The 13,957-nt window shown below is 41.5% G+C and overlaps 1 long non-coding RNA gene across 1 annotated transcript in view; it reads left to right on the top strand.

The window, feature by feature from the left end:
- LOC139157447 (uncharacterized) overlaps positions 1–13,957 on the top strand; it is a 40,321-nt gene that overhangs the window by 7,242 nt on the left and 19,122 nt on the right. Inside the window, exons 3-5 of the long non-coding RNA XR_011557488.1 lie at positions 8,447–8,620; positions 10,173–10,329; positions 13,523–13,604. This is a non-coding gene — a long non-coding RNA (uncharacterized lncRNA). The remainder of the gene's footprint in view (positions 1–8,446; positions 8,621–10,172; positions 10,330–13,522; positions 13,605–13,957) is intronic.

Raw genomic sequence — 13,957 nt, 5'->3', positions numbered from 1 at the left:
GAAAACAAATTTGTAGGAGCTTCATCTCTTGTAGCTTTCAAGAGGAGACTGGATTGCCATCTGTCAGAAATAGCATAGGGTCTCCTGCTTGGGCAGGGGGTTAGACTAGATGACCTATAGGGTCCCTTCTAACTCTGCTATTCTGTTAATCTAACACTAAAATAATAATATTTTTTAAATTATTACCTGTGAAGGTTTTTTTTAATGAAAGCTACTTACAACGAACTGAAATAATAATATTCCAATTATTTGAGATATTAAAGCTGGAATACTTCTTGACACTATTTTTAACAGCATAAAAATCTGTTATCTTTATTTTTATGTCTTTTATTCCCTCCCTTGAAGAATAATGATAAAAGAACCAGTGAACTTATGGAATAAGCCCCAAAATGGCATAGTGGAATTTGTAGATGGTTAGATGGATAGGAATAAACATGCATTTGCAAATGTGTCAACTTTAAATCATGGAATAAATACAATGAAGGATGTTCTTTTTTAAACTTTTTCATCTAGCTCGATCACAAAATGTTTCAATGGATACTAAATATAAAAGTAGGTTTAGCTACTTTTATATTTAGTATCCATTGAAACATTTTCAGGATAAAAACCTTTTGCCACTGTTACTCTACAAGAGCCCTGTAAGATAACCTTTGCTGATGACCGGATTTATGGATAGGAAGGTTTAGAATCTAGTCAGTTTTCTTGCATCTAAATCTAAACGGTCTAGTACAGGGCTGTCAAACTCAATTTTATTGAGGGCTGCATCAGGGTTGTGTTTGACATTGAGGAGCCAGGGTGGGTGTGGCCAGGTTGATGTCACTCGTGTCAGGGGCGCCCATGGAGGCTCAAGTGTTCTGCCAGCGAAAACAGGTTCCCAATCTCCATTTTCGACTGGGATGGCCTCAGGGGTGGGCTACTGCCCAGATGGGGGGAGGAAAACGCAGTGCGGTAGCGAAAATGGAGCTCCACCCCAGAGCACCCAATTTGCACTGAAAGATGTTGAAAGAAAATGCAGGGCTTCCTGCATAAGCCATGCCCACAGCGTAGTAGTAAACATTTAGGTAGCCCTTCCTTCACTGGATAGCCTCCTGCAACCCTCTGCCAGTGAAAATGGAGCTTGGCCCTCCCAAGCTCTGTTTTCACTGGCAGAGGGTTGTAGGAGCCCGTCCCGGCCAAAAACGGAGATCCGGAGCCTATTTTCACTGGCAGAGGCACCATGGACCAGTCCTTCGCTGTTTCCAGGGAGACTCTGTTTCCAGATCTAAACACCCTGTGGGCCGAATCTAGCCCATGGGCCTTGAGTTTGACACCCGTGGTCTAGTAAAGTGATGGCAAACCTTTTTTTCCTTGGGTGCCGAAAGAGCGTGTGCATGCGCTATAGCAGATGCGTGAATGCCCACATCCATAATTCAATGCCTGGGGAGGGCGAAAACAGCTTCCCCTGCCCCCAGAGGCCCTCTGGAGGCTGGAAACAGCCTGATTCCCAACTCCTGTTGAGCTCAATAGGCTCATATTTCGCACTCCAAAGGCTTCCCTGGAGCATGGGGAGAGCGAAAATTCCCTCCCCCAACCCCCTGGAGGCTCCCTGGAAGCCAAAAATGCCCACCCAGAACCTCTGCAAGCCAAAAATCAGCTAACCGGCACACATGCATGTTGGAGCTGAGCTAGGGCAAAAGCTTGCGAGCCAGCAGATATGGTTCTGCGTGTCACCTGTGGCACCCATGCCATAGGTTTGCCATCACTGGTCTAGTATATAATACTGTCTGTAATCACAAATTTAATTTTCTTGAAGAGGAGCCCAGAATTTTCCTTTCAATGCATTGCAGATAGTGAGATGAAATGAAGAATATATTGCCTATAGTTAGACATTATGATGTCAGACTTTCAAGGGGATGTATCGGTTCCTGGAGCTGGGAAATGGTTCCTCTGGATGATGACTTGCAGCTTACTCACCCAGGATTTCGCTGGAGAATCATGAAAGAAGTGGGAAAGTGTAGCAAAAGAAGTTTGGAAACTCTACAGAGTTCAGTTAGTTTGGTTCTGTGAGGAGAAAATTGTGCCTGAGATCAAAGCTGACCCTTTCTCCATTCCTACCTCCCCCCTTTTTTCTTTCTAGCTTCCAGACAAATCTTCAAGATATGACCTATTCTTTGCCCTTTGAAGGCTGTGGCAATGAGCTCAGCCAGAATGACCTTTCCCAGCCTCCGAAACTTTCTCACAGGGAAGCAGAAATCAACCCAAGGGACCATCTTAGCCCCAGCATAGCAACTTTCATGCTTCAAAATCAGAAACAATCACTCAACAGCTCACTTATTAGCAGCAGAGCACTAAGGGTCAACAGTGATGTAAGACTCCTGGGGCTTCCTTCCTCCTCCTCACACTCTTTTGCCTCATTCTTTTAAGCTGCTCAAGAACTTGCAGTTCCACTATTTACTTTCCACATATTTATATGATCAGGGATAGGCAGGATCCTTAGTAAAATGGTACAACCGGACTGGGAATTCATGGTTTTCAAGTGAAGAACTACAGCACTACTTAGGAAGCTTAGAAGAGAACTTGCATCATGCAACAGCTGTGTTTTCCAGCCCCATATCAGGGAGCAAACATGGTAGCAGTAATAGTCCATATTGTTCATAGCAGATCACCGACTGTTCATTCCTCCAACTTCTTGTTAGAGGAGATGCTGCAAAGTACTTACAGAATAGTTGGTCTTTCTGTGTGCAAGCACAATAGAGGCAGAGAGAAATAAGGGATTTGGAGTTCAGGTAGCCTTTCAAAAAGGCCTCACTTCATAGATGACCTGAAGAAAAAACATAAAGGGCAAGATTTTGTTGAAAACAAAAAAGGGGAAACCCTAAGACCTCGAGAGATTTATTGTACACTACTGAGAAGTTTAAATAACAAAAACATATTTAGTATTGAACGTTATTTGGTTGGTTTCAGCTGCTTCACACAATATATTTCCTTCCTGAAGATACAATATTAACCTGGTCTTTAGATACAGAAGTTAAGATACCCTGTAAATAAATACCTTTTCTCCTCAATGTAAATACCTCTTCAACTTTAAATATAACACATGCATAAGTTGCATACAGTTTACGTGTTATATTTAATATAAAACATGCATAACTTGCTTACAGTTTACTTTTATGTTTGGGTTTCTCTTTTGTATTTTATTCCTATTTTTGTAAGCTGCCCTGAGTCAACAGAGAAGGGCGGCATAGAAATACAAACAAACAAAAATTAATAAATAATGTCATTTGCACACAGTGTGCAAATTAAGGTAAGTTGTCAGAACGTCAACATTCATCATACAACATTCAGCATGAAAATCGGTTGGCTCTTCATTCACTTGTATGGGGAACGGACAGTCCTTGTGAACAAAGCTCTGCAGCCTTTTGCTTGGTTGGAAAGGAAGCCATCTTCTTTCTTGTCTGTGTGGCATTGAGGTGAGCTTCAAATTGGAAATCAAAAGGACGTAAATATGCAGTATAAACCGTGAAGGGCCACAAAAATATTGACTGCCACACTGTGGGCGTGGCTTATTTTGGGTGTGTGTGGCTTGATGCTCATGTGACTGGGTGGGAGTGACTGGGTAGGAGTGGCTTGCCAGCCATGTGACTAGGTGGGAGTCGTTTGGTGATCATGTGACCGGGGGGTGGCCTAAAGGTCATGTGACTGGCTTAAAGGTAGCCATCTTTTTTTTTTTTTGGGTGGGTATAAAATTTTTCTTTCAACATACAACAACATGAGCAATAAAAAACACAGAATCAATGCTTAAAGTAATAATAATATTTCTTAGGTATGTTAAACATTCAGAGAAAGAGAAAAGCGCTAATAATACTTTCAATATGTACTTTTTATCCTCTTCTTTGCTAAGTTGATTAAAATTAACCACACATGAGATATATTTCATCTACAAATAACAATATTATGAAATCTAGTCACTTATATTCCCTTTTTCTATTTATAATAAAAACATAAACATCTTAACATCTTAACTCAATATTTAATTTAATCCTTTCATCTCTGTGTTAACTAACTCCTTATCCAATGCTGCAACCAGTCCTTATTTCTTCATCTGGGTCTTTAATAGATTAAAATTAAATCATCATGTATTTCTTCAAAAGTAATTAAAAGAAAATACTTTTCAATTATTTTTAGTTTCCAACCATTCATAAAACTTTCCCCAAATCTTATAGTAATCACACTCCTCTTTATCTTTAAGTTTTAAAGTAAGCCTATTCATTTCAGCACAATCTAAAATCTTATGTAATATTTCTCTTTTAGTCTGGAATTTTATTCAGCTTCCAATTTTGTGCATATACTATTCTAGCTGCTGTTAAAATATGTAATCAAATATATTTCTTCTTTATTAAAATTTTCTGGTAAAATACCTAATAAGAATATTTCTAGTTTAAATTCAATAGTCCTTTTCAAAATCTTCTGTATCCATTGCTGAATCTCTTTCCAAAATTTCTTAACTTCTGTGCATATCCACCACATATGATAAAAAGAGCCTGGTAGCTGATTACATTTCCAGCATTTCATTGATCTATTCAACGAGGAGCTCCGGGAGTTGAAACGCCAGAAGAGACATCTAGAGAAGCGATGGAGGAAGAGTAAGTCTGAATCCAATCAAACACTTGTAAGAGCTTTTATTATGACTTACAAAGTGGTGCTCAAGGCGGCAAGATGCACATATCATGCTGCCTTGATTGCATCAGCAGAATCCCGCCCGGCCGCTCTGTTTAGGGTGACCCGCTCCCTTCTTAACCAGGGAGGAGCTGGGGAGCCCTTACAGAATAGTGCTGAGGATTTTAACACATTTTTCATTGATAAAATCGCTCAGATCCGGGCGGACCTCGACTCAATTCCATCTGTCTGTCCATAACCCTGGGGGGGGAATTATTGACCCCCCTCAGAGAGGGTCCGCAACTTGGGCGTCCTCGATCCACAGCTCACATTAGAGAACCACCTTTCAGCTGTGGCGAGGGGGACGTTTGCCCAGGTTCACCTGGTGCACCAGTTGCGGCCCTATCTGGACCGGGACTCACTGCTCACAGTCACTCGTGCCCTCATCACCTCGAGATTCGACTACTGTAATGCTCTCTACATGGTGCTAGCTTTGAAAAGTGTTCGGAAACTTCAGATCATGCAGAATGCAGCTGCGAGAGCAATCATGGGCTTCCCAATGTTACACCAACACTCCGCAGTCTGCATTGGTTGCTGATCAATTTCCGTTCACAATTCAAAATGTTGGTTATGACCTATAAAGCCCTTCATGGCATCGGACCAGAATATCTCCAGGACCACCTTCTGCCACACGAATCCCAGCGATTGATTAGGTCCCGCAGAGCTGGCCTTCTCTGGGTCCTGTCGCCTAAACAATGTCGTTTGGCGGGTCCAGGGGAAGAGCCTTCTCTGTGGCAGCCCCGACCCTCTGGAACCAGCTCCCACCTGAGATTAGAACTGCCCCCACCCTCCTTGCCTTTCGTAAATTCCTTAAAACCCACCTCTGCTGTCAGGCATGGGGGAATTGAGACATCTCCCCTGGGCCTATACATTTCATGTATGGTATGTTTGGGTGTATGTCTGCTTTAAGATATTTACTATTACTGAACATCCAAAATATACTCTATATATGCCATATGTGTACATACGTATTATATACAGGCACTCAAAAATATACATGATCTACTATATGAAAACTCCATTTTTGCTAGCCCCCACTGAGTCCCCCCCACCCGTGAGGACAGCAGCCCATGACTGAGTATCAGTATCATGGCTAAATGGTATCATGCGATCCCATAGATTTGATTGGATTTAATTATTTTAAATTGTTTCCAGCCATAACTCTCATCCTATTTTATGCCTCAGAAAGGACTTGCAGTGGCACCCCTTAACCTTCATGGTGCCAGGAACCCGTTCTGTGGAGAGAGGTTTTTCTCTGGACTGGAAGAGGCGGAGTGTCACAGGTGCGGCCTGTCTCCTGTGGATGGGGCTTCACTTGTTTGCGCGGACCAGGTGCTGATATGCCGTGGCCAGTCCACAGACTGGCGGTTGGGGGCCCTTGTCTTCAGAAATATAAATATGCTGTGTGCAAATATATAAAGAATTGAAGATATACCGTAAAGTGTCCAGTTCTTAAAAGATTCTGGGGACTCAGCCTAAACAAATGGGCCAGTTCTTTTCTCCTGGCATACAGTTTGATAATTAATGATGATTTCAGATCAGTTTTTGGTAACAGCAATAGCATTTAGACTTATATGCTACTTCACAGTGCTTTACAAGCAGTGGTGAGCAGCAGCCGGTGCGCCCAGGTGCACGGCTCTGGTAGGAATTTCCTGGATGCATGCGCAGTTATGCATCCCCACGTGAGATTTGGCTTCTACACACGCGCAGCAAGCCAAATGTTGCGTGAGAAAAAGTGAGATTTCACCGATTTTTGCCGATCTTTTGCTTCTGCGCATGCACGGAAGCAAAAACATGGGTGAAAATTGCTGGTGATCAGTGCATTATAACCACTGCACCGCCGAGGCTCATGTAATATGTCAATAGGCTATATCACATACAGGGGTGGGTTCAACTTACCTTCCCCACCGGTTTACATCGCAACGGAAGTGCACGTTTTGCACACCCGCATGTCACTTCCTGGAAATGACCCTCTGCACATGCCCAGGGGCCTTTTGCATGCCCAGAGGGTTTTTTTCCAATCCACAGTGACCGGAGGACTGGTTCAGGAGCATGGACTTCTGGTCACGACAGCCTGTTTGGCAAGAGGCACCGATTTTCTGCTACTGGTTCTGAAGAACTGCTACGAACCAGCAGCAATCCACCTCTGATTACATGGTGAAAATTTTAGGAGCCATAAATTAGGTTCAAGATGTGGAAAAGTAAAGAACTGCACACTATTGAAAGTACTATTACAAAGCTTTCTCCAAGCTGACTGGAAATTGCAGAGTTTCCTATCAGTTTATACGATTGGAAAGGCTTCTCATTATGATCCATTGTGTCTTGATTCTTGATTATGGCAAGAATACACCCTGTAACTTTATTGGTAACATTTTGAGAAGTAATGTGCAAATACTTTCTTCTTAGGGCTGAAGGGATGTGTCTCAAGGACATCAGACAGTTTGTGTGCTTAAGACAGGGCTAGAACTGGCAAATCCCGGCTTTTAATTCAGGAATTTTTGCATTCAGGACTTCTATCCATCAAACAAGTCTCTGGAAAGATTATAGTCTAAAGCACTAAAAAGTCTTTAAATTGCCTCTTTTTACAAAGTTCCTATCTTCAGTATATTGTTGTATGCAAAACTGTTGAATGATAAAATTATAGAAAAATATATTTAAGAAAGAGAGGCAAGTACACTCAAAATACATTGTAAATTTCTCTGAATCAAGCTTGTTGTTAATCAAAGCATTGGGCCAGAATATCTCCGAGACCGCCTTCTGCCGCACGAATCCCAGTGACTGGTTAGGTCCCACAGAGTTGACCTTCTCTGGGTCCCATCGACTAAACAATGTCGTCTGGCCTTCTCTGTGGCGGCCCCAACCTCTGGAACAAACTCCCCCCGGAGATTAGAACTGCCCCCACCTTCCTTGCTTTTCATAAACTTCTTAAAACCCACCTCTGCCGCCAGGCATGGGGGAACAGACATTTCCCCTGGGCCTATACAGTTTATGCATGGTATGTTTGTGTATATGTTTCTTTTTAAATAAGGGTTTTTTAATGACTTTTAATTATTAGATTTGTTATACATTGTACTATTATTGTTGTGAGTCGCCCCGAGTCTACAGAGGGGGCGCATACAAATCTAATTAATAATAATAATAATAATAATAATAATAATAATAATAATAATAATAATAATATTTAAATAAATAATTCATCAAGTAAAAGCTAATATTAGGAAAATTTAAAAACCTATTAGCTCAAGCTTAATTCTGGATACCATTTTTAAATGAAGAAATGAAGGAAGGGCTAAAATGGTGTCTCCGCAAGTTATTAGCCAATAAATCACTCTGGGATTTTCGAGAGCATATTTCTTGCTCTACAGCAATGATGAGGAGAATTTCTTTTTTTGTCTAACTATGCCAAAGCTCAACAAGATCAGAAGCCTCCCACATGCGGAAATATCCTTTTTCCCACCAAGGGATTTAGCTGGATCCAATCCCAAAAGATTAGCTACACAACAGCCAGTTATGGAAATTGCTCACATACGACACTAAGAAAGAATTGTTTAATGCTTGACTTGTGGTAAATTAGAATGGCTGGGTTGACAAAATATATAAGACTACAAAATAGCTTACAGATGACAATGGTTTTCTTCTGTACAGCTGGGTTCTGGAAAGGTGTGACAGTGCTGTCAGTGGCAAAGAAATTGTTTTGAGGAAATAAATAAATACTGTTGTTGTTTTCTCTCTGCTCTGCCTCTGTTTCAAGGTTTTAAGAGCAACTGGTTGATTAGAGTCACCACTAGAAGAGGTGCAACAAGGGAGAACGTAATGAATGGAGAGAAGCCTATGGAATGTAGTCCGCTGCCAATATTGCACTTTCGGGCAGACCTCGAAATCTTGTTATTTGGATCTTGCTGAGACAGCAGAAAGGGAATGCAATGTAAGTAATGAGATTAATGATTTAACTTCATGACCTCTTGATTAGAATAACTCAAGCAGTTTGATACAATGCAGGCAGGCCATTTCGGGCCAGGAAAATGCAGATGAAAGATCAGAAGCAACATGAGAAAATATTATTTTACTGAAAGAGCAGTAGATGCTTGGAACAAACTTCCAGGAAATCTGGTTGGTAAATCCACAGTAACTGAATTTAAACATGGCTGGGATAAACATATATCCATTCTAAAATAAAATACAGGAAATAGTGTAAGGGCAGACTAGATGGACCATGAAGTCTTTTTCTGCTGTCAATCTTCTATGTTTCTATGAAAGGCAGTTGGGAAAATCTGACCATTTCCGGTTGCAGGAATCCCAGCGAACGGTTAGGTCCTACAGAGTCGGCCTTCTCCAGGTCCCGTCAAATAATAATAATAATAATTGATTAGATTTGTATGCCGTCTCGAGTCTTCGGAGATGGGCGGCATACAAATCTAATAAATTATTATTATTATTATTATTATTATTATTATTATTATTATTATTAACTAGACAATGTCGTTTGGCGGGGCCTAGTGGATGAGCCTTCTCTGTGGGGGCCCCGACGCTCTGGAATCAACTTCCCCCAGAGATTCGTACTTCCCCCACCCTCCTTGCCTTCCGCAAGAGTCTTAAGACTCATTTATGCGGCCAGGCCTGGGGCCATTAGATTCTTGCCTCCTGGCCGATGAATGGACTGAGAGAAACCTGATTGAATGAGAATGTTTGGGTTTTTTTTATGGTTTTTAGTTTTTATATTTTATATTTAATTAATTGGACCTGAAATGTTATATATTGTTTTGTTATATGTTGTGAGCCACCCTTAGTCCTTGGAGAGGGGCGGCATAAAAGTCCAATAAATAAATAAATTTCAAGGAAATGGCAGCACGGCCGCTGTCTTTTGTCAAACAACTAGTTCTCATCGTTCCATCGCTTACTGCAGTACTAACTTAGTAGTAAACATGGTTCTATTTAGCAATCCGTACCTACTTTCCTATATTTGATAGGACATGAACAAATGCAGAGAACGCTGCAGATCAGATGAATTTTCAAGCAAAACATTGTCTTGTTTTTCTCTGGATACTGTAAGAGAAGAAAACTACAGCAAATGACTAAATGGTTTTTCAAGCACAAGGTGACAAGTTTCTTAAGATAGGCTTAATTTATGTTATTCTCAAAATTACTGATCAAGACATAGAACTTCTTTAATTACGAATGGAGAGAATATACCAAGCAAAGAGAATGTAAGCTTAACAGAAAACACTACTCTTGTGATTAAAACAATCACTCTTCATACTGAGTTCTGATACTGAAGAGTCAGGAGGCAGGCAATAATGACAACAGTGAACCAGTGAAAACTCCAGCAAAAGCCCAGCCAGTGGCTCCTGTTTAAATAGGGAGCTCCGACTGGGAAGAACCAATCAGTGCTCTTCAATCTCCCACACTGGCTGGAGACTTACTGTACTAGTTAACATGCAAATTTCAGCACACAACAGTCATGAATATCTGTTTTACAGATTCTGGAGTAAACCTTTGGGAAACAGTTGAAAAAGTGACTGGATTCAGGAAGTAGCCCTATTTCACCATCTGAAAGAAGGAACAGCTTGAACAGGCCTGCTGAGAGCAGCTGCATCCCAAACACCAACAACTCTGTGGTCAGGGTAGGACAGCATGGTAGGCATATAACAACTGAAATCCCCTTCCTACTGAATCTGAGATAGGACAGTTGGTCTGCCGTCCATTCTTTGGGGGCTAGAAATAAGCCTGATTCTTGGCTCACTCTATCAGTCCTGAGACATCAGTTGTTCAAAGCAGGTGGCATGGGACATCTGCTTTCCATTTTTGCCTTCTAAATTTCTAAATGCTGGTTTCAGAATCCGATCTTATGAAGTAGACCACTGTTTCTCAACCTGGGCCATTTCAGACTCCCTGTATTCCCCACCCATAATGGTTGGCTGGGAATTCTGGGAGTTGTCCCTTGGTTCTGTCCTTTGTATTTATATGCCGCCCTTCTCTGTAGATTCAGGGCAGCTTACAAAACAGTGGTAAATACAAAATGTGGCATATAAATAACCCAAACATAAAATAACACTACCCCCCCAATAATTAAAACCAGATACCCACATTAATCCTATGAGTTGAAGTCCACCAGGCTCAAAGTTGCCAAGTTTGGAGACCCTTGGTTAATACAACTTTGATGCTAGATCAGGGTTAACAGACTTCAGTTGAGGGGTGGATGAGCTGACTTCTGTGTTTCTGTTTACATAACAACTCTAGGAGATGTACACCTTTCACTTGTGCTCCAGGCTCTGCCAGTCCTTCTACAAGGTCTCCCAACAGGGGCACATTGTAACTGCTGCTTTGATCTTGAATTTGCTGTTCCTTCCTTCATTGTGACAGGAGCGGTCTTTGCATATTCCAGCTCTTCCTGGGTTATTTTGTGTTTGGGGGTTCCTGTGAACTGCTTTTTTTCCGTTGTAATATATCAGATGAGAAATGAAAAACAGCAGGAAAAGAACCCACATAAACATCTTCAGGTCCAAGCAAGGCATACAGGTCATCTAGATTCCCTGGAGGTGAATGGAGCTCATACCTGAACCATGCTGCTAAGGGTGCTTTCCAACTGCCACTGTGCTTTCCTGTGTCCTTACAGTCAGAGCTGAAGAATCCTCCTGGATGAGAAGCAAAAGATTTAAACAGGATGAGTTATGGGTTCTTCTGACCAACTTCAAGGCTAGAAGAGAGCATTTTAGTAGACTTCAACTCTCGTAGTTCACCTCTTCGCCTGCAATACAGAATTATCCGGAGCCGGGGTCTCCAACCTTGGCAATCCTAAAGACCTGTGGATTTCAACTCCCAGACTTCCTCAGCCAGCTTCCTTGATGTTTTACAGCTTCCGAAGTAAACCTTTGAGAAACAGTTGAAAGTCTACCCATCTTAAAATGGCTCAGGTTGAGAAACACTGGAATATATTATTCTTTTTTTTTAAGGGATATACGTGGGTTTGTGATCCGCATTTACTGGGAATTCCTTGTTCATGGGGAATAATTGCAATCCCTGATCCCCATCATGAATGGGGTTCGATGGGTCACTCACACTTGTTAGCGTAGGGTAGACACACGCTGAGCCAGTCAGTGTAGCATGCGTACAGCCCCGAACATAAAAAGTTTTTTATTTATAATACAATTGAAAAACAAACACACGTAAAAAGCATAAAAGACATGGACATGACATGATATTCCAGTTAACATGTTTTCATCAAGTTGTTTCTCTTCCTAAATATAGGTATTTATCTCTATATAGATATATCTCCAGTTTATATATAGTATTAGTTCCATTTTTCTTCTTTGATAATATGAAAATCTATACATCTCCAATTTACCACTTAATCCCTCTCAAATTCCCACCAGTATTATAATTTATCCCAGATTTCAAAGTATTCTGATTCATTTTTGTCTTTTAGTTCCATTGTGAGTCTGTCCATTTCTGCACAAGACAATATTTTATATAGTATCTCTTCTTCTGTGGGGGTTATTATTTTTCTTCCTTCATCTGCTCTTAATATTATTGATTGTAGTCCAGCATTTTCCTAAGTAACTATTTCTCACCTTCCCACTATACATAGTACTTTTTGTTATCTACTTATATTCCAAGAATCAGAGCTAATACGTTACTTTGCCTCCAATTACATGTCATTTGTGGTCTGAAATATTTCAAAAATGATTCATTTAAATATAGTTTGCTTTATTGATTAATTCCAGATTGGAGGGCTAGATAACCGTATATTGTGATTCATTGAAATGTAAACCTTGACATTTTGCTACCAAGTTAAATAGTCCAGATGCTAGTCAGATAACAGGTACGAGTTTCTTAATATTCCTCTGCAAGGGCTGATTTTGATTGAGTAATGGAATCAAATTAAGTAGTTCATTTGAGGACTGTAATTTTAAAAATACCCTCTTAGTCATATTGCTTATGGCCACTAATAATATTTTCAAAGTGTATTATAAATAAAGTCTCTCCAAAATGTAATAACCATAAGAGAGTGTATCTACAGCTTTAATGGAAAAATAACTGGATTTATTCAGAAGTATTTTTGTAAAATAAGTGTGCATTCAGTGTTTTTTTTGGTATGAAATGAATGACTAACTATATCATTTATCATACCAGATTCACATTTGTTTGCTAACATTAAAGTAAGACACTTAGCCAGCACCGGGCCACCATTCCCGGTGCTACCAGAATGGGCCCAGTGCACAATTCAGCTTCTGCGCATGCACAGAAGCTGAATCTCGCTTGATGACATGTGCATGCACAATTTCCAGGTTTTTTTGCTTCCGCGCATGCGCAGAAGCAAAAGGGCCTGGGAACCGGCAAATAAGACAGCCGCCGCTTGCCCCGCTGTGCCGCTCGCGATAGCTCTGCCATGAGCAGCTCATTTGCTTGCCTGCTCCTGCCCACTCGCCTGCTTCCCTTCACCATTCATGGCAGCTCCGTCACGAGTGGCAGTACAGCTCCGCCCACTCACCCGATTCCCCTCACTGCTCATGGCGGCTCCGTCACAAGCAGCAGCTTGCCCACAACACTCGTAGCAGCTACGCAACGAGTGGCCTGCTTGCTCCACCGTGCTACCACTTGGCCACTGACCTTTACCTGGCTTGAGTGCTCTGCTCTCCTGCCAAATAGATGGGCCATCACGCGGGGCGTGAGCTCCAGCCACGCGGCCTGTTCAGTTCTGTCCTGCACCGCAGGCATCTCTCAGTGCGGTGATGGTGCCCCGAGCAAGTCATGGCCTTTGGGAGCACAGCAGACTCACCCCTGCTTTTCCACTGAAGCAACTAATGCACCAATTGTGTTCCTTTTTTAGGACCAGGGAGCCCTTCAAACAACCATCCTGACCATCTCACAAATTGTGTCTACTCAGCTGGTCTGGAATGCTACAGTGATGGGTATGCCTCATTATGCCCTTGGGACCCTACTATTCTGTGGACTGCACTGTTTTCCCCAAAATAAGACATCACCTGATAATAAGCCCAATTGGGCTTTTGAGTGCATGGCAATAAGGCCAAGCACTTATTTCAGAGTTCAAACAAATATATTTGTTTGTTTGTTTTATGTTTATGGCGCCCTTCTCCTTAGACTCAGGGCGGCTTACAACATGTTAGCAATAGCACTTTTTAACAGAGCCAGCATATTGCCCCCACAATCCAGGTTCTCATATAAGGAAGAGTTTTATTTTTGGGAAAACATGGTTTTTTGGGGCAATTCATCATTATGTTATCACCTATTCAGCTCATCATGA

Source organism: Erythrolamprus reginae, chromosome 1 (genome assembly GCF_031021105.1).
Source record: "Erythrolamprus reginae isolate rEryReg1 chromosome 1, rEryReg1.hap1, whole genome shotgun sequence".
NCBI lineage: Eukaryota > Metazoa > Chordata > Lepidosauria > Squamata > Dipsadidae > Erythrolamprus > Erythrolamprus reginae.
Note: the sequence above shows the minus strand (reverse complement) of the source record. Positions and strands in the feature narration are given on the sequence as shown.